This window comes from Phoenix dactylifera, chromosome 4, assembly GCF_051530095.1.
Source record: "Phoenix dactylifera cultivar Ajwa chromosome 4, Ajwa_hap1_PhDact_Kaust_v1.1, whole genome shotgun sequence".
Taxonomy (NCBI): Eukaryota; Viridiplantae; Streptophyta; class Magnoliopsida; order Arecales; family Arecaceae; genus Phoenix; species Phoenix dactylifera.
In genome coordinates, this window is record NC_143193.1 from 39,006,528 (window position 1) to 39,027,569 (window position 21,042).

A 21,042-nucleotide genomic window follows, 5' to 3' on the forward strand; every position below is an offset into this window, starting at 1 on the left:
TCAAAAAATAAAAAAGCGGGCAAAAAATAAAAGGGGTGCAACACGAGGACTTCCCAGGGGGTCACCCATCCTAGTACTACTCTCGCCCAAGCACGCTTAACTGCGGAGTTCTGATGGGATCCGGTGCCTTAGTGCTGGTATGATCGCACCCATGACATGCCCATCGAAACTCCCTTTTATGACAAAGCAGCAGACCTCGACGACCCGAGACATTCGCGCCGCCGGGGCCGTTCTGGCGTAGGATTCAACGCGCTGGTCCCGCTATGCGGCATGGCACCGCCAGTCTCCGGACTCAGTTTATTTTCGGAGGAAAAAAATTATCCGGAGAGGAAAAGCCAAAAGCCGAAAAATTAAAAATAAATATTATCAAAAAATAAAAAGGCGGGCAAAAAATAAAAGGGGTGCAACACGAGGACTTCCCAGGGGGTCACCCATCCTAGTACTACTCTCGCCCAAGCACGCTTAACTGCGGAGTTCTGTTGGGATCCGGTGCATTAGTGCTGGTATGATCGCACCCATGACATGCTCTTCGAAACTCCCTTTTATGACAAAGCAGCAGACCTCGACGGCCCGAGACATTCGCGCCGCCGGGTCCGTTCTGGCGTAGGATTCAACGCGCTGGTCCCGCTATGCGGCATGGCACCGCCAGTCTTCGGACTCAGTTTATTTTCGGAGGAAAAAAATTATCCGAAGAGGAAAAGCCAAAAGCCAAAAAATTAAAAATAAATATTATCAAAAAATAAAAAAGCGGGCAAAAAATAAAAGGGGTGCAACACGAGGACTTCCCAGGGGGTCACCCATCCTAGTACTACTCTCGCCCAAGCACGCTTAACTGCGGAGTTCTGATGGGATCCGGTGCATTAGTGCTGGTATGATCGCACCCATGACATGCCCTTCGAAACTCCCTTTTGTGACAAAGCAGCAGACCTCGATGGCCCGAAACATTCGCGCCGCCGAGGCCGTTCTGGCGTAGGATTCAACACGCTGGTCCCGCTATGCGGCATGGCACCGCGAGTCTCCGGAATCAGTTTATTTTCGGGAAAAAAAATTATCCGAAGAGAAAAAGCCAAAAGCCGAAAAATTAAAAATAAATATTATCAAAAAATAAAAAAGCGGGCAAAAAATAAAAGGGGTGCAACACGAGGACTTCCCAGGGGGTCACCCATCCTAGTACTACTCTCGCCCAAACACGCTTAACTGCGGAGTTCTGATGGGATCCGGTGCATTAGTGCGGGTATGATCGCACCCATGACATGCCCATCGAAACTCCCTTTTATGACAAAGCAGCAGACCTCGACGGCCCGAGACATTCGCGCCGCCGGGGCCGTTCTGGCGTAGGATTCAACGCGCTGGTCCCGCTATGCGGCATGGCACCGCCAGTCTCCGGACTCAGTTTATTTTCGGGGGAAAAAATTATCCGAAGAGGAAAAGCCAAAAGCCGAAAAATTAAAAATAAATATTATCAAAAAATAAAAAAGCGGGCAAAAAATAAAAGGGGTGCAACACGAGGACTTCCCAGGGGGTCACCCATCCTAGTACTACTCTCGCCCAAGCACGCTTAACTGCGGAGTTCTGATGGGATCCGGTGCCTTAGTGCTGGTATGATCGCACCCATGACATGCCCATCGAAACTCCCTTTTATGACAAAGCAGCAGACCTCGACGGCCCGAGACATTCACGCCGCCGGGGCCGTTCTGGCATAGGATTCAACGCGCTGGTCCCGCTATGCGGCATGGCACCGCCAGTCTCCGGACTCAGTTTATTTTCGGGAGAAAAAATTATCCGAAGAGGAAAAGCCAAAAGCCGAAAAATTAAAAATAAATATTATCAAAAAATAAAAAAGCGGGCAAAAAATAAAAGGGGTGCAACACGAGGACTTCCCAGGGGGTCACCCATCCTAGTACTACTCTCGCCCAAGCACGCTTAACTGCGGAGTTCTGATGGGATCCGGTGCCTTAGTGCTGGTATGATCGCACCCATGACATGCCCATCGAAACTCCCTTTTATGACAAAGCAGCAGACCTCGACGACCCGAGACATTCGCGCCGCCGGGGCCGTTCTGGCGTAGGATTCAACGCGCTGGTCCCGCTATGCGGCATGGCACCGCCAGTCTCCGGACTCAGTTTATTTTCGGAGGAAAAAAATTATCCGGAGAGGAAAAGCCAAAAGCCGAAAAATTAAAAATAAATATTATCAAAAAATAAAAAGGCGGGCAAAAAATAAAAGGGGTGCAACACGAGGACTTCCCAGGGGGTCACCCATCCTAGTACTACTCTCGCCCAAGCACGCTTAACTGCGGAGTTCTGTTGGGATCCGGTGCATTAGTGCTGGTATGATCGCACCCATGACATGCTCTTCGAAACTCCCTTTTATGACAAAGCAGCAGACCTCGACGGCCCGAGACATTCGCGCCGCCGGGGCCGTTCTGGCGTAGGATTCAACGCGCTGGTCCCGCTATGCGGCATGGCACCGCCAGTCTTCGGACTCAGTTTATTTTCGGAGGAAAAAAATTATCCGAAGAGGAAAAGCCAAAAGCCAAAAAATTAAAAATAAATATTATCAAAAAATAAAAAAGCGGGCAAAAAATAAAAGGGGTGCAACACGAGGACTTCCCAGGGGGTCACCCATCCTAGTACTACTCTCGCCCAAGCACGCTTAACTGCGGAGTTCTGATGGGATCCGGTGCATTAGTGCTGGTATGATCGCACCCATGACATGCCCTTCGAAACTCCCTTTTGTGACAAAGCAGCAGACCTCGATGGCCCGAAACATTCGCGCCGCCGAGGCCGTTCTGGCGTAGGATTCAACACGCTGGTCCCGCTATGCGGCATGGCACCGCGAGTCTCCGGAATCAGTTTATTTTCGGGAAAAAAAATTATCCGAAGAGAAAAAGCCAAAAGCCGAAAAATTAAAAATAAATATTATCAAAAAATAAAAAAGCGGGCAAAAAATAAAAGGGGTGCAACACGAGGACTTCCCAGGGGGTCACCCATCCTAGTACTACTCTCGCCCAAACACGCTTAACTGCGGAGTTCTGATGGGATCCGGTGCATTAGTGCGGGTATGATCGCACCCATGACATGCCCATCGAAACTCCCTTTTATGACAAAGCAGCAGACCTCGACGGCCCGAGACATTCGCGCCGCCGGGGCCGTTCTGGCGTAGGATTCAACGCGCTGGTCCCGCTATGCGGCATGGCACCGCCAGTCTCCGGACTCAGTTTATTTTCGGGGGAAAAAAATTATCCGAAGAGGAAAAGCCAAAAGCCGAAAAATTAAAAATAAATATTATCAAAAAATAAAAAAGCGGGCAAAAAATAAAAGGGGTGCAACACGAGGACTTCCCAGGGGGTCACCCATCCTAGTACTACTCTCGCCCAAGCACGCTTAACTGCGGAGTTCTGATGGGATCCGGTGCCTTAGTGCTGGTATGATCGCACCCATGACATGCCCATCGAAACTCCCTTTTATGACAAAGCAGCAGACCTCGACGGCCCGAGACATTCACGCCGCCGGGGCCGTTCTGGCATAGGATTCAACGCGCTGGTCCCGCTATGCGGCATGGCACCGCCAGTCTCCGGACTCAGTTTATTTTCGGGAGAAAAAATTATCCGAAGAGGAAAAGCCAAAAGCCGAAAAATTAAAAATAAATATTATCAAAAAATAAAAAAGCGGGCAAAAAATAAAAGGGGTGCAACACGAGGACTTCCCAGGGGGTCACCCATCCTAGTACTACTCTCGCCCAAGCACGCTTAACTGCGGAGTTCTGATGGGATCCGGTGCCTTAGTGCTGGTATGATCGCACCCATGACATGCCCATCGAAACTCCCTTTTATGACAAAGCAGCAGACCTCGACGACCCGAGACATTCGCGCCGCCGGGGCCGTTCTGGCGTAGGATTCAACGCGCTGGTCCCGCTATGCGGCATGGCACCGCCAGTCTCCGGACTCAGTTTATTTTCGGAGGAAAAAAATTATCCGGAGAGGAAAAGCCAAAAGCCGAAAAATTAAAAATAAATATTATCAAAAAATAAAAAGGCGGGCAAAAAATAAAAGGGGTGCAACACGAGGACTTCCCAGGGGGTCACCCATCCTAGTACTACTCTCGCCCAAGCACGCTTAACTGCGGAGTTCTGTTGGGATCCGGTGCATTAGTGCTGGTATGATCGCACCCATGACATGCTCTTCGAAACTCCCTTTTATGACAAAGCAGCAGACCTCGACGGCCCGAGACATTCGCGCCGCCGGGTCCGTTCTGGCGTAGGATTCAACGCGCTGGTCCCGCTATGCGGCATGGCACCGCCAGTCTTCGGACTCAGTTTATTTTCGGAGGAAAAAAATTATCCGAAGAGGAAAAGCCAAAAGCCAAAAAATTAAAAATAAATATTATCAAAAAATAAAAAAGCGGGCAAAAAATAAAAGGGGTGCAACACGAGGACTTCCCAGGGGGTCACCCATCCTAGTACTACTCTCGCCCAAGCACGCTTAACTGCGGAGTTCTGATGGGATCCGGTGCATTAGTGCTGGTATGATCGCACCCATGACATGCCCTTCGAAACTCCCTTTTGTGACAAAGCAGCAGACCTCGATGGCCCGAAACATTCGCGCCGCCGAGGCCGTTCTGGCGTAGGATTCAACACGCTGGTCCCGCTATGCGGCATGGCACCGCGAGTCTCCGGAATCAGTTTATTTTCGGGAAAAAAAATTATCCGAAGAGAAAAAGCCAAAAGCCGAAAAATTAAAAATAAATATTATCAAAAAATAAAAAAGCGGGCAAAAAATAAAAGGGGTGCAACACGAGGACTTCCCAGGGGGTCACCCATCCTAGTACTACTCTCGCCCAAACACGCTTAACTGCGGAGTTCTGATGGGATCCGGTGCATTAGTGCGGGTATGATCGCACCCATGACATGCCCATCGAAACTCCCTTTTATGACAAAGCAGCAGACCTCGACGGCCCGAGACATTCGCGCCGCCGGGGCCGTTCTGGCGTAGGATTCAACGCGCTGGTCCCGCTATGCGGCATGGCACCGCCAGTCTCCGGACTCAGTTTATTTTCGGGGGAAAAAAATTATCCGAAGAGGAAAAGCCAAAAGCCGAAAAATTAAAAATAAATATTATCAAAAAATAAAAAAGCGGGCAAAAAATAAAAGGGGTGCAACACGAGGACTTCCCAGGGGGTCACCCATCCTAGTACTACTCTCGCCCAAGCACGCTTAACTGCGGAGTTCTGATGGGATCCGGTGCCTTAGTGCTGGTATGATCGCACCCATGACGTGCCCATCGAAACTCCCTTTTATGACAAAGCAGCAGACCTCGACGGCCCGAGACATTCACGCCGCCGGGGCCGTTCTGGCATAGGATTCAACGCGCTGGTCCCGCTATGCGGCATGGCACCGCCAGTCTCCGGACTCAGTTTATTTTCGGGAGAAAAAATTATCCGAAGAGGAAAAGCCAAAAGCCGAAAAATTAAAAATAAATATTATCAAAAAATAAAAAAGCGGGCAAAAAATAAAAGGGGTGCAACACGAGGACTTCCCAGGGGGTCACCCATCCTAGTACTACTCTCGCCCAAGCACGCTTAACTGCGGAGTTCTGATGGGATCCGGTGCCTTAGTGCTGGTATGATCGCACCCATGACATGCCCATCGAAACTCCCTTTTATGACAAAGCAGCAGACCTCGACGACCCGAGACATTCGCGCCGCCGGGGCCGTTCTGGCGTAGGATTCAACGCGCTGGTCCCGCTATGCGGCATGGCACCGCCAGTCTCCGGACTCAGTTTATTTTCGGAGGAAAAAAATTATCCGGAGAGGAAAAGCCAAAAGCCGAAAAATTAAAAATAAATATTATCAAAAAATAAAAAGGCGGGCAAAAAATAAAAGGGGTGCAACACGAGGACTTCCCAGGGGGTCACCCATCCTAGTACTACTCTCGCCCAAGCACGCTTAACTGCGGAGTTCTGTTGGGATCCGGTGCATTAGTGCTGGTATGATCGCACCCATGACATGCTCTTCGAAACTCCCTTTTATGACAAAGCAGCAGACCTCGACGGCCCGAGACATTCGCGCCGCCGGGGCCGTTCTGGCGTAGGATTCAACACGCTGGTCCCGCTATGCGGTATGGCACCGCCAGTCTCCGGAATCAGTTTATTTTCGGGAAAAAAAATTATCCGAAGAGAAAAAGCCAAAAGCCGAAAAATTAAAAATAAATATTATCAAAAAATAAAAAAGCGGGCAAAAAATAAAAGGGGTGCAACACGAGGACTTCCCAGGGGGTCACCCATCCTAGTACTACTCTCGCCCAAACACGCTTAACTGCGGAGTTCTGATGGGATCCGGTGCATTAGTGCGGGTATGATCGCACCCATGACATGCCCATCGAAACTCCCTTTTATGACAAAGCAGCAGACCTCGACGGCCCGAGACATTCGCGCCGCCGGGGCCGTTCTGGCGTAGGATTCAACGCGCTGGTCCCGCTATGCGGCATGGCACCGCCAGTCTTCGGACTCAGTTTATTTTCGGAGGAAAAAAATTATCCGAAGAGGAAAAGCCAAAAGCCAAAAAATTAAAAATAAATATTATCAAAAAATAAAAAAGCGGGCAAAAAATAAAAGGGGTGCAACACGAGGACTTCCCAGGGGGTCACCCATCCTAGTACTACTCTCGCCCAGGCACGCTTAACTGCGGAGTTCTGATGGGATCCGGTGCATTAGTGCTGGTATGATCGCACCCATGACATGCCCTTCGAAACTCCCTTTTGTGACAAAGCAGCAGACCTCGATGGCCCGAAACATTCGCGCCGCCGAGGCCGTTCTGGCGTAGGATTCAACACGCTGGTCCCGCTATGCGGCATGGCACCGCGAGTCTCCGGAATCAGTTTATTTTCGGGAAAAAAAATTATCCGAAGAGAAAAAGCCAAAAGCCGAAAAATTAAAAATAAATATTATCAAAAAATAAAAAAGCGGGCAAAAAATAAAAGGGGTGCAACACGAGGACTTCCCAGGGGGTCACCCATCCTAGTACTACTCTCGCCCAAACACGCTTAACTGCGGAGTTCTGATGGGATCCGGTGCATTAGTGCGGGTATGATCGCACCCATGACATGCCCATCGAAACTCCCTTTTATGACAAAGCAGCAGACCTCGACGGCCCGAGACATTCGCGCCGCCGGGGCCGTTCTGGCGTAGGATTCAACGCGCTGGTCCCGCTATGCGGCATGGCACCGCCAGTCTCCGGACTCAGTTTATTTTCGGGGGAAAAAAATTATCCGAAGAGGAAAAGCCAAAAGCCGAAAAATTAAAAATAAATATTATCAAAAAATAAAAAAGCGGGCAAAAAATAAAAGGGGTGCAACACGAGGACTTCCCAGGGGGTCACCCATCCTAGTACTACTCTCGCCCAAGCACGCTTAACTGCGGAGTTCTGATGGGATCCGGGGCCTTAGTGCTGGTATGATCGCACCCATGACATGCCCATCGAAACTCCCTTTTATGACAAAGCAGCAGACCTCGACGGCCCGAGACATTCACGCCGCCGGGGCCGTTCTGGCATAGGATTCAACGCGCTGGTCCCGCTATGCGGCATGGCACCGCCAGTCTCCGGACTCAGTTTATTTTCGGGAGAAAAAATTATCCGAAGAGGAAAAGCCAAAAGCCGAAAAATTAAAAATAAATATTATCAAAAAATAAAAAAGCGGGCAAAAAATAAAAGGGGTGCAACACGAGGACTTCCCAGGGGGTCACCCATCCTAGTACTACTCTCGCCCAAGCACGCTTAACTGCGGAGTTCTGATGGGATCCGGTGCCTTAGTGCTGGTATGATCGCACCCATGACATGCCCATCGAAACTCCCTTTTATGACAAAGCAGCAGACCTCGACGACCCGAGACATTCGCGCCGCCGGGGCCGTTCTGGCGTAGGATTCAACGCGCTGGTCCCGCTATGCGGCATGGCACCGCCAGTCTCCGGACTCAGTTTATTTTCGGAGGAAAAAAATTATCCGGAGAGGAAAAGCCAAAAGCCGAAAAATTAAAAATAAATATTATCAAAAAATAAAAAGGCGGGCAAAAAATAAAAGGGGTGCAACACGAGGACTTCCCAGGGGGTCACCCATCCTAGTACTACTCTCGCCCAAGCACGCTTAACTGCGGAGTTCTGTTGGGATCCGGTGCATTAGTGCTGGTATGATCGCACCCATGACATGCTCTTCGAAACTCCCTTTTATGACAAAGCAGCAGACCTCGACGACCCGAGACATTCGCGCCGCCGGGGCCGTTCTGGCGTAGGATTCAACGCGCTGGTCCCGCTATGCGGCATGGCACCGCCAGTCTTCGGACTCAGTTTATTTTCGGAGGAAAAAAATTATCCGAAGAGGAAAAGCCAAAAGCCAAAAAATTAAAAATAAATATTATCAAAAAATAAAAAAGCGGGCAAAAAATAAAAGGGGTGCAACACGAGGACTTCCCAGGGGGTCACCCATCCTAGTACTACTCTCGCCCAAGCACGCTTAACTGCGGAGTTCTGATGGGATCCGGTGCATTAGTGCTGGTATGATCGCACCCATGACATGCCCTTCGAAACTCCCTTTTGTGACAAAGCAGCAGACCTCGATGGCCCGAAACATTCGCGCCGCCGAGGCCGTTCTGGCGTAGGATTCAACACGCTGGTCCCGCTATGCGGCATGGCACCGCGAGTCTCCGGAATCAGTTTATTTTCGGGAAAAAAAATTATCCGAAGAGAAAAAGCCAAAAGCCGAAAAATTAAAAATAAATATTATCAAAAAATAAAAAAGCGGGCAAAAAATAAAAGGGGTGCAACACGAGGACTTCCCAGGGGGTCACCCATCCTAGTACTACTCTCGCCCAAACACGCTTAACTGCGGAGTTCTGATGGGATCCGGTGCATTAGTGCGGGTATGATCGCACCCATGACATGCCCATCGAAACTCCCTTTTATGACAAAGCAGCAGACCTCGACGGCCCGAGACATTCGCGCCGCCGGGGCCGTTCTGGCGTAGGATTCAACGCGCTGGTCCCGCTATGCGGCATGGCACCGCCAGTCTCCGGACTCAGTTTATTTTCGGGGGAAAAAAATTATCCGAAGAGGAAAAGCCAAAAGCCGAAAAATTAAAAATAAATATTATCAAAAAATAAAAAAGCGGGCAAAAAATAAAAGGGGTGCAACACGAGGACTTCCCAGGGGGTCACCCATCCTAGTACTACTCTCGCCCAAGCACGCTTAACTGCGGAGTTCTGATGGGATCCGGTGCCTTAGTGCTGGTATGATCGCACCCATGACATGCCCATCGAAACTCCCTTTTATGACAAAGCAGCAGACCTCGACGGCCCGAGACATTCACGCCGCCGGGGCCGTTCTGGCATAGGATTCAACGCGCTGGTCCCGCTATGCGGCATGGCACCGCCAGTCTCCGGACTCAGTTTATTTTCGGGAGAAAAAATTATCCGAAGAGGAAAAGCCAAAAGCCGAAAAATTAAAAATAAATATTATCAAAAAATAAAAAAGCGGGCAAAAAATAAAAGGGGTGCAACACGAGGACTTCCCAGAGGGTCACCCATCCTAGTACTACTCTCGCCCAAGCACGCTTAACTGCGGAGTTCTGATGGGATCCGGTGCCTTAGTGCTGGTATGATCGCACCCATGACATGCCCATCGAAACTCCCTTTTATGACAAAGCAGCAGACCTCGACGACCCGAGACATTCGCGCCGCCGGGGCCGTTCTGGCGTAGGATTCAACGCGCTGGTCCCGCTATGCGGCATGGCACCGCCAGTCTCCGGACTCAGTTTATTTTCGGAGGAAAAAAATTATCCGGAGAGGAAAAGCCAAAAGCCGAAAAATTAAAAATAAATATTATCAAAAAATAAAAAGGCGGGCAAAAAATAAAAGGGGTGCAACACGAGGACTTCCCAGGGGGTCACCCATCCTAGTACTACTCTCGCCCAAGCACGCTTAACTGCGGAGTTCTGTTGGGATCCGGTGCATTAGTGCTGGTATGATCGCACCCATGACATGCTCTTCGAAACTCCCTTTTATGACAAAGCAGCAGACCTCGACGGCCCGAGACATTCGCGCCGCCGGGGCCGTTCTGGCGTAGGATTCAACGCGCTGGTCCCGCTATGCGGCATGGCACCGCCAGTCTTCGGACTCAGTTTATTTTCGGAGGAAAAAAATTATCCGAAGAGGAAAAGCCAAAAGCCAAAAAATTAAAAATAAATATTATCAAAAAATAAAAAAGCGGGCAAAAAATAAAAGGGGTGCAACACGAGGACTTCCCAGGGGGTCACCCATCCTAGTACTACTCTCGCCCAAGCACGCTTAACTGCGGAGTTCTGATGGGATCCGGTGCATTAGTGCTGGTATGATCGCACCCATGACATGCCCTTCGAAACTCCCTTTTGTGACAAAGCAGCAGACCTCGATGGCCCGAAACATTCGCGCCGCCGAGGCCGTTCTGGCGTAGGATTCAACACGCTGGTCCCGCTATGCGGCATGGCACCGCGAGTCTCCGGAATCAGTTTATTTTTGGGAAAAAAAATTATCCGAAGAGAAAAAGCCAAAAGCCGAAAAATTAAAAATAAATATTATCAAAAAATAAAAAAGCGGGCAAAAAATAAAAGGGGTGCAACACGAGGACTTCCCAGGGGGTCACCCATCCTAGTACTACTCTCGCCCAAACACGCTTAACTGCGGAGTTCTGATGGGATCCGGTGCATTAGTGCGGGTATGATCGCACCCATGACATGCCCATCGAAACTCCCTTTTATGACAAAGCAGCAGACCTCGACGGCCCGAGACATTCGCGCCGCCGGGGCCGTTCTGGCGTAGGATTCAACGCGCTGGTCCCGCTATGCGGCATGGCACCGCCAGTCTCCGGACTCAGTTTATTTTCGGGGGAAAAAAATTATCCGAAGAGGAAAAGCCAAAAGCCGAAAAATTAAAAATAAATATTATCAAAAAATAAAAAAGCGGGCAAAAAATAAAAGGGGTGCAACACGAGGACTTCCCAGGGGGTCACCCATCCTAGTACTACTCTCGCCCAAGCACGCTTAACTGCGGAGTTCTGATGGGATCCGGTGCCTTAGTGCTGGTATGATCGCACCCATGACATGCCCATCGAAACTCCCTTTTATGACAAAGCAGCAGACCTCGACGGCCCGAGACATTCACGCCGCCGGGGCCGTTCTGGCATAGGATTCAACGCGCTGGTCCCGCTATGCGGCATGGCACCGCCAGTCTCCGGACTCAGTTTATTTTCGGGAGAAAAAATTATCCAAAGAGGAAAAGCCAAAAGCCGAAAAATTAAAAATAAATATTATCAAAAAATAAAAAAGCGGGCAAAAAATAAAAGGGGTGCAACACGAGGACTTCCCAGGGGGTCACCCATCCTAGTACTACTCTCGCCCAAGCACGCTTAACTGCGGAGTTCTGATGGGATCCGGTGCCTTAGTGCTGGTATGATCGCACCCATGACATGCCCATCGAAACTCCCTTTTATGACAAAGCAGCAGACCTCGACGACCCGAGACATTCGCGCCGCCGGGGCCGTTCTGGCGTAGGATTCAACGCGCTGGTCCCGCTATGCGGCATGGCACCGCCAGTCTCCGGACTCAGTTTATTTTCGGAGGAAAAAAATTATCCGGAGAGGAAAAGCCAAAAGCCGAAAAATTAAAAATAAATATTATCAAAAAATAAAAAGGCGGGCAAAAAATAAAAGGGGTGCAACACGAGGACTTCCCAGGGGGTCACCCATCCTAGTACTACTCTCGCCCAAGCACGCTTAACTGCGGAGTTCTGTTGGGATCCGGTGCATTAGTGCTGGTATGATCGCACCCATGACATGCTCTTCGAAACTCCCTTTTATGACAAAGCAGCAGACCTCGACGGCCCGAGACATTCGCGCCGCCGGGTCCGTTCTGGCGTAGGATTCAACGCGCTGGTCCCGCTATGCGGCATGGCACCGCCAGTCTTCGGACTCAGTTTATTTTCGGAGGAAAAAAATTATCCGAAGAGGAAAAGCCAAAAGCCAAAAAATTAAAAATAAATATTATCAAAAAATAAAAAAGCGGGCAAAAAATAAAAGGGGTGCAACACGAGGACTTCCCAGGGGGTCACCCATCCTAGTACTACTCTCGCCCAAGCACGCTTAACTGCGGAGTTCTGATGGGATCCGGTGCATTAGTGCTGGTATGATCGCACCCATGACATGCCCTTCGAAACTCCCTTTTGTGACAAAGCAGCAGACCTCGATGGCCCGAAACATTCGCGCCGCCGAGGCCGTTCTGGCGTAGGATTCAACACGCTGGTCCCGCTATGCGGCATGGCACCGCGAGTCTCCGGAATCAGTTTATTTTCGGGAAAAAAAATTATCCGAAGAGAAAAAGCCAAAAGCCGAAAAATTAAAAATAAATATTATCAAAAAATAAAAAAGCGGGCAAAAAATAAAAGGGGTGCAACACGAGGACTTCCCAGGGGGTCACCCATCCTAGTACTACTCTCGCCCAAACACGCTTAACTGCGGAGTTCTGATGGGATCCGGTGCATTAGTGCGGGTATGATCGCACCCATGACATGCCCATCGAAACTCCCTTTTATGACAAAGCAGCAGACCTCGACGGCCCGAGACATTCGCGCCGCCGGGGCCGTTCTGGCGTAGGATTCAACGCGCTGGTCCCGCTATGCGGCATGGCACCGCCAGTCTCCGGACTCAGTTTATTTTCGGGGGAAAAAAATTATCCGAAGAGGAAAAGCCAAAAGCCGAAAAATTAAAAATAAATATTATCAAAAAATAAAAAAGCGGGCAAAAAATAAAAGGGGTGCAACACGAGGACTTCCCAGGGGGTCACCCATCCTAGTACTACTCTCGCCCAAGCACGCTTAACTGCGGAGTTCTGATGGGATCCGGTGCCTTAGTGCTGGTATGATCGCACCCATGACATGCCCATCGAAACTCCCTTTTATGACAAAGCAGCAGACCTCGACGGCCCGAGACATTCACGCCGCCGGGGCCGTTCTGGCATAGGATTCAACGCGCTGGTCCCGCTATGCGGCATGGCACCGCCAGTCTCCGGACTCAGTTTATTTTCGGGAGAAAAAATTATCCGAAGAGGAAAAGCCAAAAGCCGAAAAATTAAAAATAAATATTATCAAAAAATAAAAAAGCGGGCAAAAAATAAAAGGGGTGCAACACGAGGACTTCCCAGGGGGTCACCCATCCTAGTACTACTCTCGCCCAAGCACGCTTAACTGCGGAGTTCTGATGGGATCCGGTGCCTTAGTGCTGGTATGATCGCACCCATGACATGCCCATCGAAACTCCCTTTTATGACAAAGCAGCAGACCTCGACGACCCGAGACATTCGCGCCGCCGGGGCCGTTCTGGCGTAGGATTCAACGCGCTGGTCCCGCTATGCGGCATGGCATCGCCAGTCTCCGGACTCAGTTTATTTTCGGAGGAAAAAAATTATCCGGAGAGGAAAAGCCAAAAGCCGAAAAATTAAAAATAAATATTATCAAAAAATGAAAAGGCGGGCAAAAAATAAAAGGGGTGCAACACGAGGACTTCCCAGGGGGTCACCCATCCTAGTACTACTCTCGCCCAAGCACGCTTAACTGCGGAGTTCTGTTGGGATCCGGTGCATTAGTGCTGGTATGATCGCACCCATGACATGCTCTTCGAAACTCCCTTTTATGACAAAGCAGCAGACCTCGACGGCCCGAGACATTCGCGCCGCCGGGGCCGTTCTGGCGTAGGATTCAACGCGCTGGTCCCGCTATGCGGCATGGCACCGCCAGTCTCCGGACTCAGTTTATTTTCGGAGGAAAAAAATTATCCGAAGAGGAAAAGCCAAAAGCCAAAAAATTAAAAATAAATATTATCAAAAAATAAAAAAGCGGGCAAAAAATAAAAGGGGTGCAACACGAGGACTTCCCAGGGGGTCACCCATCCTAGTACTACTCTCGCCCAAGCACGCTTAACTGCGGAGTTCTGATGGGATCCGGTGCATTAGTGCTGGTATGATCGCACCCATGACATGCCCTTCGAAACTCCCTTTTGTGACAAAGCAGCAGACCTCGATGGCCCGAAACATTCGCGCCGCCGAGGCCGTTCTGGCGTAGGATTCAACACGCTGGTCCCGCTATGCGGCATGGCACCGCGAGTCTCCGGAATCAGTTTATTTTCGGGAAAAAAAATTATCCGAAGAGAAAAAGCCAAAAGCCGAAAAATTAAAAATAAATATTATCAAAAAATAAAAAAGCGGGCAAAAAATAAAAGGGGTGCAACACGAGGACTTCCCAGGGGGTCACCCATCCTAGTACTACTCTCGCCCAAACACGCTTAACTGCGGAGTTCAGATGGGATCCGGTGCATTAGTGCGGGTATGATCGCACCCATGACATGCCCATCGAAACTCCCTTTTATGACAAAGCAGCAGACCTCGACGGCCCGAGACATTCGCGCCGCCGGGGCCGTTCTGGCGTAGGATTCAACGCGCTGGTCCCGCTATGCGGCATGGCACCGCCAGTCTCCGGACTCAGTTTATTTTCGGGGGAAAAAAATTATCCGAAGAGGAAAAGCCAAAAGCCGAAAAATTAAAAATAAATATTATCAAAAAATAAAAAAGCGGGCAAAAAATAAAAGGGGTGCAACACGAGGACTTCCCAGGGGGTCACCCATCCTAGTACTACTCTCGCCCAAGCACGCTTAACTGCGGAGTTCTGATGGGATCCGGTGCCTTAGTGCTGGTATGATCGCACCCATGACATGCCCATCGAAACTCCCTTTTATGACAAAGCAGCAGACCTCGACGACCCGAGACATTCGCGCCGCCGGGGCCGTTCTGGCGTAGGATTCAACGCGCTGGTCCCGCTATGCGGCATGGCACCGCCAGTCTCCGGACTCAGTTTATTTTCGGAGGAAAAAAATTATCCGGAGAGGAAAAGCCAAAAGCCGAAAAATTAAAAATAAATATTATCAAAAAATAAAAAAGCGGGCAAAAAATAAAAGGGGTGCAACACGAGTACTTCCCAGGGGGTCACCCATCCTAGTACTACTCTCGCCCAAGCACGCTTAACTGCGGAGTTCTGTTGGGATCCGGTGCATTAGTGCTGGTATGATCGCACCCATGACATGCTCTTCGAAACTCCCTTTTATGACAAAGCAGCAGACCTCGACGGCCCGAGACATTCGCGCCGCCGGGGCCGTTCTGGCGTAGGATTCAACGCGCTGGTCCCGCTATGCGGCATGGCACCGCCAGTCTCCGGACTCAGTTTATTTTCGGAGGAAAAAAATTATCCGAAGAGGAAAAGCCAAAAGCCAAAAAATTAAAAATAAATATTATCAAAAAATAAAAAAGCGGGCAAAAAATAAAAGGGGTGCAACACGAGGACTTCCCAGGGGGTCACCCATCCTAGTACTACTCTCGCCCAAGCACGCTTAACTGCGGAGTTCTGATGGGATCCGGTGCATTAGTGCTGGTATGATCGCACCCATGACATGCCCTTCGAAACTCCCTTTTATGACAAAGCAGCAGACCTCGATGGCCCGAAACATTCGCGCCGCCGAGGCCGTTCTGGCGTAGGATTCAACACGCTGGTCCCGCTATGCGGCATGGCACCGCGAGTCTCCGGAATCAGTTTATTTTCGGGAAAAAAAATTATCCGAAGAGAAAAAGCCAAAAGCCGAAAAATTAAAAATAAATATTATCAAAAAATAAAAAAGCGGGCAAAAAATAAAAGGGGTGCAACACGAGGACTTCCCAGGGGGTCACCCATCCTAGTACTACTCTCGCCCAAACACGCTTAACTGCGGAGTTCTGATGGGATCCGGTGCATTAGTGCGGGTATGATCGCACCCATGACATGCCCATCGAAACTCCCTTTTATGACAAAGCAGCAGACCTCGACGGCCCGAGACATTCGCGCCGCCGGGGCCGTTCTGGCGTAGGATTCAACGCGCTGGTCCCGCTATGCGGCATGGCACCGCCAGTCTCCGGACTCAGTTTATTTTCGGGGGAAAAAAATTATCCGAAGAGGAAAAGCCAAAAGCCGAAAAATTAAAAATAAATATTATCAAAAAATAAAAAAGCGGGCAAAAAATAAAAGGGGTGCAACACGAGGACTTCCCAGGGGGTCACCCATCCTAGTACTACTCTCGCCCAAGCACGCTTAACTGCGGAGTTCTGATGGGATCCGGTGCCTTAGTGCTGGTATGATCGCACCCATGACATGCCCATCGAAACTCCCTTTTATGACAAAGCAGCAGGCCTCGACGGCCCGAGACATTCGCGCCGCCGGGGCCGTTCTGGCATAGGATTCAACGCGCTGGTCCCGCTATGCGGCATGGCACCGCCAGTCTCCGGACTCAGTTTATTTTCGGGGGAAAAAAATTATCCGAAGAGAAAAAGCCAAAAGCCAAAAAATTAAAAATAAATATTATCAAAAAATAAAAAAGCGGGCAAAAAATAAAAGGGGTGCAACACGAGGACTTCCCAGGGGGTCACCCATCCTAGTACTACTCTCGCCCAAGCACGCTTAACTGCGGAGTTCTGATGGGATCCGGTGCATTAGTGCTGGTATGATCGCACCCATGACATGCCCTTCGAAACTCCCTTTTGTGACAAAGCAGCAGACCTCGATGGCCCGAAACATTCGCGCCGCCGAGGCCGTTCTGGCGTAGGATTCAACACGCTGGTCCCGCTATGCGGCATGGCACCGCGAGTCTCCGGAATCAGTTTATTTTCGGGAAAAAAAATTATCCGAAGAGAAAAAGCCAAAAGCCGAAAAATTAAAAATAAATATTATCAAAAAATAAAAAAGCGGGCAAAAAATAAAAGGGGTGCAACACGAGGACTTCCCAGGGGGTCACCCATCCTAGTACTACTCTCGCCCAAACACGCTTAACTGCGGAGTTCTGATGGGATCCGGTGCATTAGTGCGGGTATGATCGCACCCATGACATGCCCATCGAAACTCCCTTTTATGACAAAGCAGCAGACCTCGACGGCCCGAGACATTCGCGCCGCCGGGGCCGTTCTGGCGTAGGATTCAACGCGCTGGTCCCGCTATGCGGCATGGCACCGCCAGTCTCCGGACTCAGTTTATTTTCGGGGAAAAAAAATTATCCGAAGAGGAAAAGCCAAAAGCCGAAAAATTAAAAATAAATATTATCAAAAAATAAAAAAGCGGGCAAAAAATAAAAGGGGTGCAACACGAGGACTTCCCAGGGGGTCACCCATCCTAGTACTACTCTCGCCCAAGCACGCTTAACTGCGGAGTTCTGATGGGATCCGGTGCCTTAGTGCTGGTATGATCGCACCCATGACATGCCCATCGAAACTCCCTTTTATGACAAAGCAGCAGACCTCGACGGCCCGAGACATTCACGCCGCCGGGGCCGTTCTGGCATAGGATTCAACGCGCTGGTCCCGCTATGCGGCATGGCACCGCCAGTCTCCGGACTCAGTTTATTTTCGGGAGAAAAAATTATCCGAAGAGGAAAAGCCAAAAGCCGAAAAATTAAAAATAAATATTATCAAAAAATAAAAAAGCGGGCAAAAAATAAAAGGGGTGCAACACGAGGACTTCCCAGGGGGTCACCCATCCTAGTACTACTCTCGCCCAAGCACGCTTAACTGCGGAGTTCTGATGGGATCCGGTGCATTAGTGCTGGTATGATCGCACCCATGACATGCCCTTCGAAACTCCCTTTTGTGACAAAGCAGCAGACCTCGATGGCCCGAAACATTCGCGCCGCCGAGGCCGTTCTGGCGTAGGATTCAACACGCTGGTCCCGCTATGCGGCATGGCACCGCGAGTCTCCGGAATCAGTTTATTTTCGGGAAAAAAAATTATCCGAAGAGAAAAAGCCAAAAGCCGAAAAATTAAAAATAAATATTATCAAAAAATAAAAAAGCGGGCAAAAAATAAAAGGGGTGCAACACGAGGACTTCCCACGGGGTCACCCATCCTAGTACTACTCTCGCCCAAACACGCTTAACTGCGGAGTTCTGATGGGATCCGGTGCATTAGTGCGGGTATGATCGCACCCATGACATGCCCATCGAAACTCCCTTTTATGACAAAGCAGCAGACCTCGACGGCCCGAGACATTCGCGCCGCCGGGGCCGTTCTGGCGTAGGATTCAACGCGCTGGTCCCGCTATGCGGCATGGCACCGCCAGTCTCCGGACTCAGTTTATTTTCGGGGGAAAAAAATTATCCGAAGAGGAAAAGCCAAAAGCCGAAAAATTAAAAATAAATATTATCAAAAAATAAAAAAGCGGGCAAAAAATAAAAGGGGTGCAACACGAGGACTTCCCAGGGGGTCACCCATCCTAGTACTACTCTCGCCCAAGCACGCTTAACTGCGGAGTTCTGATGGGATCCGGTGCCTTAGTGCTGGTATGATCGCACCCATGACATGCCCATCGAAACTCCCTTTTATGACAAAGCAGCAGGCCTCGACGGCCCGAGACATTCGCGCCGCCGGGGCCGTTCTGGCATAGGATTCAACGCGCTGGTCCCGCTATGCGGCATGGCACCGCCAGTCTCCGGACTCAGTTTATTTTCGGGGGAAAAAAATTATCCGAAGAGAAAAAGCCAAAAGCCAAAAAATTAAAAATAAATATTATCAAAAAATAAAAAAGCGGGCAAAAAATAAAAGGGGTGCAACACGAGGACTTCCCAGGGGGTCACCCATCCTAGTACTACTCTCGCCCAAGCACGCTTAACTGCGGAGTTCTGATGGGATCCGGTGCATTAGTGCTGGTATGATCGCACCCATGACATGCCCTTCGAAACTCCCTTTTGTGACAAAGCAGCAGACCTCGATGGCCCGAAACATTCGCGCCGCCGAGGCCGTTCTGGCGTAGGATTCAACACGCTGGTCCCGCTATGCGGCATGGCACCGCGAGTCTCCGGAATCAGTTTATTTTCGGGAAAAAAAATTATCCGAAGAGAAAAAGCCAAAAGCCGAAAAATTAAAAATAAATATTATCAAAAAATAAAAAAGCGGGCAAAAAATAAAAGGGGTGCAACACGAGGACTTCCCAGGGGGTCACCCATCCTAGTACTACTCTCGCCCAAACACGCTTAACTGCGGAGTTCTGATGGGATCCGGTGCATTAGTGCGGGTATGATCGCACCCATGACATGCCCATCGAAACTCCCTTTTATGACAAAGCAGCAGACCTCGACGGCCCGAGACATTCGCGCCGCCGGGGCCGTTCTGGCGTAGGATTCAACGCGCTGGTCCCGCTATGCGGCATGGCACCGCCAGTCTCCGGACTCAGTTTATTTTCGGGGGAAAAAAATTATCCGAAGAGGAAAAGCCAAAAGCCGAAAAATTAAAAATAAATATTATCAAAAAATAAAAAAGCGGGCAAAAAATAAAAGGGGTGCAACACGAGGACTTCCCAGGGGGTCACCCATCCTAGTACTACTCTCGCCCAAGCACGCTTAACTGCGGAGTTCTGATGGGATCCGGTGCCTTAGTGCTGGTATGATCGCACCCATGACATGCCCATCGAAACTCCCTTTTATGACAAAGCAGCAGACCTCGACGGCCCGAGACATTCACGCCGCCGGGGCCGTTCTGGCATAGGATTCAACGCGCTGGTCCCGCTATGCGGCATGGCACCGCCAGTCTCCGGACTCAGTTTATTTTCGGGGGAAAAAAATTATCCGAAGAGAAAAAGCCAAAAGCCAAAAAATTAAAAATAAATATTATCAAAAAATAAAAAAGCGGGCAAAAAATAAAAGGGGTGCAACACGAGGACTTCCCAGGGGGTCACCCATCCTAGTACTACTCTCGCCCAAGCACGCTTAACTGCGGAGTTCTGATGGGATCCGGTGCATTAGTGCTGGTATGATCGCACCCATGACATGCCCTTCGAAACTCCCTTTTGTGACAAAGCAGCAGACCTCGATGGCCCGAAACATTCGCGCCGCCGAGGCCGTTCTGGCGTAGGATTCAACACGCTGGTCCCGCTATGCGGCATGGCACCGCGAGTCTCCGGAATCAGTTTATTTTCGGGAAAAAAAATTATCCGAAGAGAAAAAGCCAAAAGCCGAAAAATTAAAAATAAATATTATCAAAAAATAAAAAAGCGGGCAAAAAATAAAAGGGGTGCAACACGAGGACTTCCCAGGGGGTCACCCATCCTAGTACTACTCTCGCCCAAACACGCTTAACTGCGGAGTTCTGATGGGATCCGGTGCATTAGTGCGGGTATGATCGCACCCATGACATGCCCATCGAAACTCCCTTTTATGACAAAGCAGCAGACCTCGACGGCCCGAGACATTCGCGCCGCCGGGGCCGTTCTGGCGTAGGATTCAACGCGCTGGTCCCGCTATGCGGCATGGCACCGCCAGTCTCCGGACTCAGTTTATTTTCGGGGGAAAAAAATTATCCGAAGAGGAAAAGCCAAAAGCCGAAAAATTAAAAATAAATATTATCAAAAAATAAAAAAGCGGGCAAAAAATAAAAGGGGTGCAACACGAGGACTTCCCAGGGGGTCACCCATCCTAGTACTACTCTCGCCCAAGCACGCTTAACTGCGGAGTTCTGATGGGATCCGGTGCCTTAGTGCTGGTATGATCGCACCCATGACATGCCCAACGAAACTCCCTTTTATGACAAAGCAGCAGACCTCGACGGCCCGAGACATTCACGCCGCCGGGGCCGTTCTGGCATAGGATTCAACGCGCTGGTCCCGCTATGCGGCATGGCACCGCCAGTCTCCGGACTCAGTTTATTTTCGGGAGAAAAAATTATCCGAAGAGGAAAAGCCAAAAGCCGAAAAATTAAAAATAAATATTATCAAAAAATAAAAAAGCGGGCAAAAAATAAAAGGGGTGCAACACGAGGACTTCCCAGGGGGTCACCCATCCTAGTACTACTCTCGCCCAAGCACGCTTAACTGCGGAGTTCTGATGGGATCCGGTGCCTTAGTGCTGGTATGATCGCACCCATGACATGCCCATCGAAACTCCCTTTTATGACAAAGCAGCAGACCTCGACGAC

At 49.9% G+C, this 21,042-nt stretch overlaps 58 non-coding genes across 58 annotated transcripts; all 58 read right to left on the minus strand.

Moving 5' to 3' along the window:
* Positions 1 to 32: 32 nt before the first annotated feature.
* Positions 33 to 151, minus strand: LOC149767028 (5S ribosomal RNA). Its single transcript, XR_016400581.1, has one exon. It is a non-coding gene; the product is annotated as a 5S ribosomal RNA (ribosomal RNA).
* A 247-nt stretch (positions 152 to 398) lies between these two features.
* On the minus strand, positions 399 to 517 carry LOC149767029 (5S ribosomal RNA). Its single transcript, XR_016403072.1, has one exon. It is a non-coding gene; the product is annotated as a 5S ribosomal RNA (ribosomal RNA).
* A 247-nt stretch (positions 518 to 764) lies between these two features.
* On the minus strand, positions 765 to 883 carry LOC149767030 (5S ribosomal RNA). The gene has a single exon (XR_016411620.1). It is a non-coding gene; the product is annotated as a 5S ribosomal RNA (ribosomal RNA).
* A 246-nt stretch (positions 884 to 1,129) lies between these two features.
* On the minus strand, positions 1,130 to 1,248 carry LOC149767031 (5S ribosomal RNA). The gene has a single exon (XR_016402997.1). It is a non-coding gene; the product is annotated as a 5S ribosomal RNA (ribosomal RNA).
* Positions 1,249 to 1,494: 246 nt separating this feature from the next.
* On the minus strand, positions 1,495 to 1,613 carry LOC149767032 (5S ribosomal RNA). The gene has a single exon (XR_016400582.1). It is a non-coding gene; the product is annotated as a 5S ribosomal RNA (ribosomal RNA).
* A 246-nt stretch (positions 1,614 to 1,859) lies between these two features.
* Positions 1,860 to 1,978, minus strand: LOC149767033 (5S ribosomal RNA). The gene has a single exon (XR_016400583.1). It is a non-coding gene; the product is annotated as a 5S ribosomal RNA (ribosomal RNA).
* A 247-nt stretch (positions 1,979 to 2,225) lies between these two features.
* Positions 2,226 to 2,344, minus strand: LOC149767034 (5S ribosomal RNA). Its single transcript, XR_016403073.1, has one exon. It is a non-coding gene; the product is annotated as a 5S ribosomal RNA (ribosomal RNA).
* A 247-nt stretch (positions 2,345 to 2,591) lies between these two features.
* On the minus strand, positions 2,592 to 2,710 carry LOC149767035 (5S ribosomal RNA). Its single transcript, XR_016411621.1, has one exon. It is a non-coding gene; the product is annotated as a 5S ribosomal RNA (ribosomal RNA).
* A 246-nt stretch (positions 2,711 to 2,956) lies between these two features.
* On the minus strand, positions 2,957 to 3,075 carry LOC149767036 (5S ribosomal RNA). Its single transcript, XR_016402998.1, has one exon. It is a non-coding gene; the product is annotated as a 5S ribosomal RNA (ribosomal RNA).
* A 247-nt stretch (positions 3,076 to 3,322) lies between these two features.
* LOC149767037 (5S ribosomal RNA) lies at positions 3,323 to 3,441 on the minus strand. The gene has a single exon (XR_016400585.1). It is a non-coding gene; the product is annotated as a 5S ribosomal RNA (ribosomal RNA).
* Positions 3,442 to 3,687: 246 nt separating this feature from the next.
* Positions 3,688 to 3,806, minus strand: LOC149767038 (5S ribosomal RNA). The gene has a single exon (XR_016400586.1). It is a non-coding gene; the product is annotated as a 5S ribosomal RNA (ribosomal RNA).
* A 247-nt stretch (positions 3,807 to 4,053) lies between these two features.
* Positions 4,054 to 4,172, minus strand: LOC149767039 (5S ribosomal RNA). Its single transcript, XR_016403074.1, has one exon. It is a non-coding gene; the product is annotated as a 5S ribosomal RNA (ribosomal RNA).
* Positions 4,173 to 4,419: 247 nt separating this feature from the next.
* LOC149767040 (5S ribosomal RNA) lies at positions 4,420 to 4,538 on the minus strand. Its single transcript, XR_016411622.1, has one exon. It is a non-coding gene; the product is annotated as a 5S ribosomal RNA (ribosomal RNA).
* Positions 4,539 to 4,784: 246 nt separating this feature from the next.
* LOC149767041 (5S ribosomal RNA) lies at positions 4,785 to 4,903 on the minus strand. Its single transcript, XR_016402999.1, has one exon. It is a non-coding gene; the product is annotated as a 5S ribosomal RNA (ribosomal RNA).
* A 247-nt stretch (positions 4,904 to 5,150) lies between these two features.
* Positions 5,151 to 5,269, minus strand: LOC149767042 (5S ribosomal RNA). Its single transcript, XR_016400587.1, has one exon. It is a non-coding gene; the product is annotated as a 5S ribosomal RNA (ribosomal RNA).
* A 246-nt stretch (positions 5,270 to 5,515) lies between these two features.
* LOC149767043 (5S ribosomal RNA) lies at positions 5,516 to 5,634 on the minus strand. The gene has a single exon (XR_016400588.1). It is a non-coding gene; the product is annotated as a 5S ribosomal RNA (ribosomal RNA).
* A 247-nt stretch (positions 5,635 to 5,881) lies between these two features.
* On the minus strand, positions 5,882 to 6,000 carry LOC149767044 (5S ribosomal RNA). The gene has a single exon (XR_016403076.1). It is a non-coding gene; the product is annotated as a 5S ribosomal RNA (ribosomal RNA).
* Positions 6,001 to 6,246: 246 nt separating this feature from the next.
* Positions 6,247 to 6,365, minus strand: LOC149767045 (5S ribosomal RNA). Its single transcript, XR_016403000.1, has one exon. It is a non-coding gene; the product is annotated as a 5S ribosomal RNA (ribosomal RNA).
* Positions 6,366 to 6,612: 247 nt separating this feature from the next.
* LOC149767046 (5S ribosomal RNA) lies at positions 6,613 to 6,731 on the minus strand. Its single transcript, XR_016412689.1, has one exon. It is a non-coding gene; the product is annotated as a 5S ribosomal RNA (ribosomal RNA).
* Positions 6,732 to 6,977: 246 nt separating this feature from the next.
* Positions 6,978 to 7,096, minus strand: LOC149767047 (5S ribosomal RNA). The gene has a single exon (XR_016403001.1). It is a non-coding gene; the product is annotated as a 5S ribosomal RNA (ribosomal RNA).
* A 247-nt stretch (positions 7,097 to 7,343) lies between these two features.
* On the minus strand, positions 7,344 to 7,462 carry LOC149767048 (5S ribosomal RNA). The gene has a single exon (XR_016403621.1). It is a non-coding gene; the product is annotated as a 5S ribosomal RNA (ribosomal RNA).
* A 246-nt stretch (positions 7,463 to 7,708) lies between these two features.
* On the minus strand, positions 7,709 to 7,827 carry LOC149767049 (5S ribosomal RNA). The gene has a single exon (XR_016400589.1). It is a non-coding gene; the product is annotated as a 5S ribosomal RNA (ribosomal RNA).
* Positions 7,828 to 8,074: 247 nt separating this feature from the next.
* LOC149767050 (5S ribosomal RNA) lies at positions 8,075 to 8,193 on the minus strand. The gene has a single exon (XR_016403077.1). It is a non-coding gene; the product is annotated as a 5S ribosomal RNA (ribosomal RNA).
* A 247-nt stretch (positions 8,194 to 8,440) lies between these two features.
* Positions 8,441 to 8,559, minus strand: LOC149767051 (5S ribosomal RNA). Its single transcript, XR_016411623.1, has one exon. It is a non-coding gene; the product is annotated as a 5S ribosomal RNA (ribosomal RNA).
* A 246-nt stretch (positions 8,560 to 8,805) lies between these two features.
* On the minus strand, positions 8,806 to 8,924 carry LOC149767052 (5S ribosomal RNA). Its single transcript, XR_016403002.1, has one exon. It is a non-coding gene; the product is annotated as a 5S ribosomal RNA (ribosomal RNA).
* A 247-nt stretch (positions 8,925 to 9,171) lies between these two features.
* On the minus strand, positions 9,172 to 9,290 carry LOC149767053 (5S ribosomal RNA). The gene has a single exon (XR_016400590.1). It is a non-coding gene; the product is annotated as a 5S ribosomal RNA (ribosomal RNA).
* Positions 9,291 to 9,536: 246 nt separating this feature from the next.
* Positions 9,537 to 9,655, minus strand: LOC149767054 (5S ribosomal RNA). Its single transcript, XR_016401127.1, has one exon. It is a non-coding gene; the product is annotated as a 5S ribosomal RNA (ribosomal RNA).
* Positions 9,656 to 9,902: 247 nt separating this feature from the next.
* Positions 9,903 to 10,021, minus strand: LOC149767055 (5S ribosomal RNA). The gene has a single exon (XR_016403078.1). It is a non-coding gene; the product is annotated as a 5S ribosomal RNA (ribosomal RNA).
* A 247-nt stretch (positions 10,022 to 10,268) lies between these two features.
* Positions 10,269 to 10,387, minus strand: LOC149767056 (5S ribosomal RNA). Its single transcript, XR_016411624.1, has one exon. It is a non-coding gene; the product is annotated as a 5S ribosomal RNA (ribosomal RNA).
* Positions 10,388 to 10,633: 246 nt separating this feature from the next.
* On the minus strand, positions 10,634 to 10,752 carry LOC149767057 (5S ribosomal RNA). The gene has a single exon (XR_016403004.1). It is a non-coding gene; the product is annotated as a 5S ribosomal RNA (ribosomal RNA).
* Positions 10,753 to 10,999: 247 nt separating this feature from the next.
* LOC149767058 (5S ribosomal RNA) lies at positions 11,000 to 11,118 on the minus strand. Its single transcript, XR_016400591.1, has one exon. It is a non-coding gene; the product is annotated as a 5S ribosomal RNA (ribosomal RNA).
* A 246-nt stretch (positions 11,119 to 11,364) lies between these two features.
* Positions 11,365 to 11,483, minus strand: LOC149767059 (5S ribosomal RNA). Its single transcript, XR_016400592.1, has one exon. It is a non-coding gene; the product is annotated as a 5S ribosomal RNA (ribosomal RNA).
* A 247-nt stretch (positions 11,484 to 11,730) lies between these two features.
* On the minus strand, positions 11,731 to 11,849 carry LOC149767060 (5S ribosomal RNA). Its single transcript, XR_016403079.1, has one exon. It is a non-coding gene; the product is annotated as a 5S ribosomal RNA (ribosomal RNA).
* A 247-nt stretch (positions 11,850 to 12,096) lies between these two features.
* LOC149767061 (5S ribosomal RNA) lies at positions 12,097 to 12,215 on the minus strand. Its single transcript, XR_016411625.1, has one exon. It is a non-coding gene; the product is annotated as a 5S ribosomal RNA (ribosomal RNA).
* Positions 12,216 to 12,461: 246 nt separating this feature from the next.
* Positions 12,462 to 12,580, minus strand: LOC149767062 (5S ribosomal RNA). The gene has a single exon (XR_016403005.1). It is a non-coding gene; the product is annotated as a 5S ribosomal RNA (ribosomal RNA).
* Positions 12,581 to 12,827: 247 nt separating this feature from the next.
* On the minus strand, positions 12,828 to 12,946 carry LOC149767063 (5S ribosomal RNA). The gene has a single exon (XR_016400593.1). It is a non-coding gene; the product is annotated as a 5S ribosomal RNA (ribosomal RNA).
* Positions 12,947 to 13,192: 246 nt separating this feature from the next.
* On the minus strand, positions 13,193 to 13,311 carry LOC149767064 (5S ribosomal RNA). Its single transcript, XR_016400594.1, has one exon. It is a non-coding gene; the product is annotated as a 5S ribosomal RNA (ribosomal RNA).
* Positions 13,312 to 13,558: 247 nt separating this feature from the next.
* On the minus strand, positions 13,559 to 13,677 carry LOC149767065 (5S ribosomal RNA). Its single transcript, XR_016403080.1, has one exon. It is a non-coding gene; the product is annotated as a 5S ribosomal RNA (ribosomal RNA).
* A 247-nt stretch (positions 13,678 to 13,924) lies between these two features.
* LOC149767066 (5S ribosomal RNA) lies at positions 13,925 to 14,043 on the minus strand. The gene has a single exon (XR_016411626.1). It is a non-coding gene; the product is annotated as a 5S ribosomal RNA (ribosomal RNA).
* Positions 14,044 to 14,289: 246 nt separating this feature from the next.
* On the minus strand, positions 14,290 to 14,408 carry LOC149767067 (5S ribosomal RNA). Its single transcript, XR_016402593.1, has one exon. It is a non-coding gene; the product is annotated as a 5S ribosomal RNA (ribosomal RNA).
* A 247-nt stretch (positions 14,409 to 14,655) lies between these two features.
* Positions 14,656 to 14,774, minus strand: LOC149767068 (5S ribosomal RNA). Its single transcript, XR_016400595.1, has one exon. It is a non-coding gene; the product is annotated as a 5S ribosomal RNA (ribosomal RNA).
* Positions 14,775 to 15,021: 247 nt separating this feature from the next.
* Positions 15,022 to 15,140, minus strand: LOC149767069 (5S ribosomal RNA). Its single transcript, XR_016403835.1, has one exon. It is a non-coding gene; the product is annotated as a 5S ribosomal RNA (ribosomal RNA).
* Positions 15,141 to 15,387: 247 nt separating this feature from the next.
* LOC149767070 (5S ribosomal RNA) lies at positions 15,388 to 15,506 on the minus strand. Its single transcript, XR_016411628.1, has one exon. It is a non-coding gene; the product is annotated as a 5S ribosomal RNA (ribosomal RNA).
* A 246-nt stretch (positions 15,507 to 15,752) lies between these two features.
* Positions 15,753 to 15,871, minus strand: LOC149767071 (5S ribosomal RNA). Its single transcript, XR_016403006.1, has one exon. It is a non-coding gene; the product is annotated as a 5S ribosomal RNA (ribosomal RNA).
* A 247-nt stretch (positions 15,872 to 16,118) lies between these two features.
* On the minus strand, positions 16,119 to 16,237 carry LOC149767072 (5S ribosomal RNA). Its single transcript, XR_016400596.1, has one exon. It is a non-coding gene; the product is annotated as a 5S ribosomal RNA (ribosomal RNA).
* A 247-nt stretch (positions 16,238 to 16,484) lies between these two features.
* LOC149767073 (5S ribosomal RNA) lies at positions 16,485 to 16,603 on the minus strand. The gene has a single exon (XR_016411629.1). It is a non-coding gene; the product is annotated as a 5S ribosomal RNA (ribosomal RNA).
* Positions 16,604 to 16,849: 246 nt separating this feature from the next.
* LOC149767074 (5S ribosomal RNA) lies at positions 16,850 to 16,968 on the minus strand. Its single transcript, XR_016403007.1, has one exon. It is a non-coding gene; the product is annotated as a 5S ribosomal RNA (ribosomal RNA).
* Positions 16,969 to 17,215: 247 nt separating this feature from the next.
* LOC149767075 (5S ribosomal RNA) lies at positions 17,216 to 17,334 on the minus strand. The gene has a single exon (XR_016400597.1). It is a non-coding gene; the product is annotated as a 5S ribosomal RNA (ribosomal RNA).
* Positions 17,335 to 17,580: 246 nt separating this feature from the next.
* Positions 17,581 to 17,699, minus strand: LOC149767076 (5S ribosomal RNA). Its single transcript, XR_016411630.1, has one exon. It is a non-coding gene; the product is annotated as a 5S ribosomal RNA (ribosomal RNA).
* A 246-nt stretch (positions 17,700 to 17,945) lies between these two features.
* On the minus strand, positions 17,946 to 18,064 carry LOC149767077 (5S ribosomal RNA). Its single transcript, XR_016403240.1, has one exon. It is a non-coding gene; the product is annotated as a 5S ribosomal RNA (ribosomal RNA).
* A 247-nt stretch (positions 18,065 to 18,311) lies between these two features.
* On the minus strand, positions 18,312 to 18,430 carry LOC149767078 (5S ribosomal RNA). The gene has a single exon (XR_016400598.1). It is a non-coding gene; the product is annotated as a 5S ribosomal RNA (ribosomal RNA).
* Positions 18,431 to 18,677: 247 nt separating this feature from the next.
* Positions 18,678 to 18,796, minus strand: LOC149767079 (5S ribosomal RNA). Its single transcript, XR_016411631.1, has one exon. It is a non-coding gene; the product is annotated as a 5S ribosomal RNA (ribosomal RNA).
* A 246-nt stretch (positions 18,797 to 19,042) lies between these two features.
* Positions 19,043 to 19,161, minus strand: LOC149767080 (5S ribosomal RNA). Its single transcript, XR_016403008.1, has one exon. It is a non-coding gene; the product is annotated as a 5S ribosomal RNA (ribosomal RNA).
* Positions 19,162 to 19,408: 247 nt separating this feature from the next.
* On the minus strand, positions 19,409 to 19,527 carry LOC149767081 (5S ribosomal RNA). Its single transcript, XR_016400599.1, has one exon. It is a non-coding gene; the product is annotated as a 5S ribosomal RNA (ribosomal RNA).
* Positions 19,528 to 19,774: 247 nt separating this feature from the next.
* LOC149767082 (5S ribosomal RNA) lies at positions 19,775 to 19,893 on the minus strand. The gene has a single exon (XR_016411632.1). It is a non-coding gene; the product is annotated as a 5S ribosomal RNA (ribosomal RNA).
* Positions 19,894 to 20,139: 246 nt separating this feature from the next.
* Positions 20,140 to 20,258, minus strand: LOC149767083 (5S ribosomal RNA). Its single transcript, XR_016403009.1, has one exon. It is a non-coding gene; the product is annotated as a 5S ribosomal RNA (ribosomal RNA).
* Positions 20,259 to 20,505: 247 nt separating this feature from the next.
* LOC149767084 (5S ribosomal RNA) lies at positions 20,506 to 20,624 on the minus strand. Its single transcript, XR_016400600.1, has one exon. It is a non-coding gene; the product is annotated as a 5S ribosomal RNA (ribosomal RNA).
* A 246-nt stretch (positions 20,625 to 20,870) lies between these two features.
* On the minus strand, positions 20,871 to 20,989 carry LOC149767085 (5S ribosomal RNA). Its single transcript, XR_016400601.1, has one exon. It is a non-coding gene; the product is annotated as a 5S ribosomal RNA (ribosomal RNA).
* Positions 20,990 to 21,042: the final 53 nt, after the last annotated feature.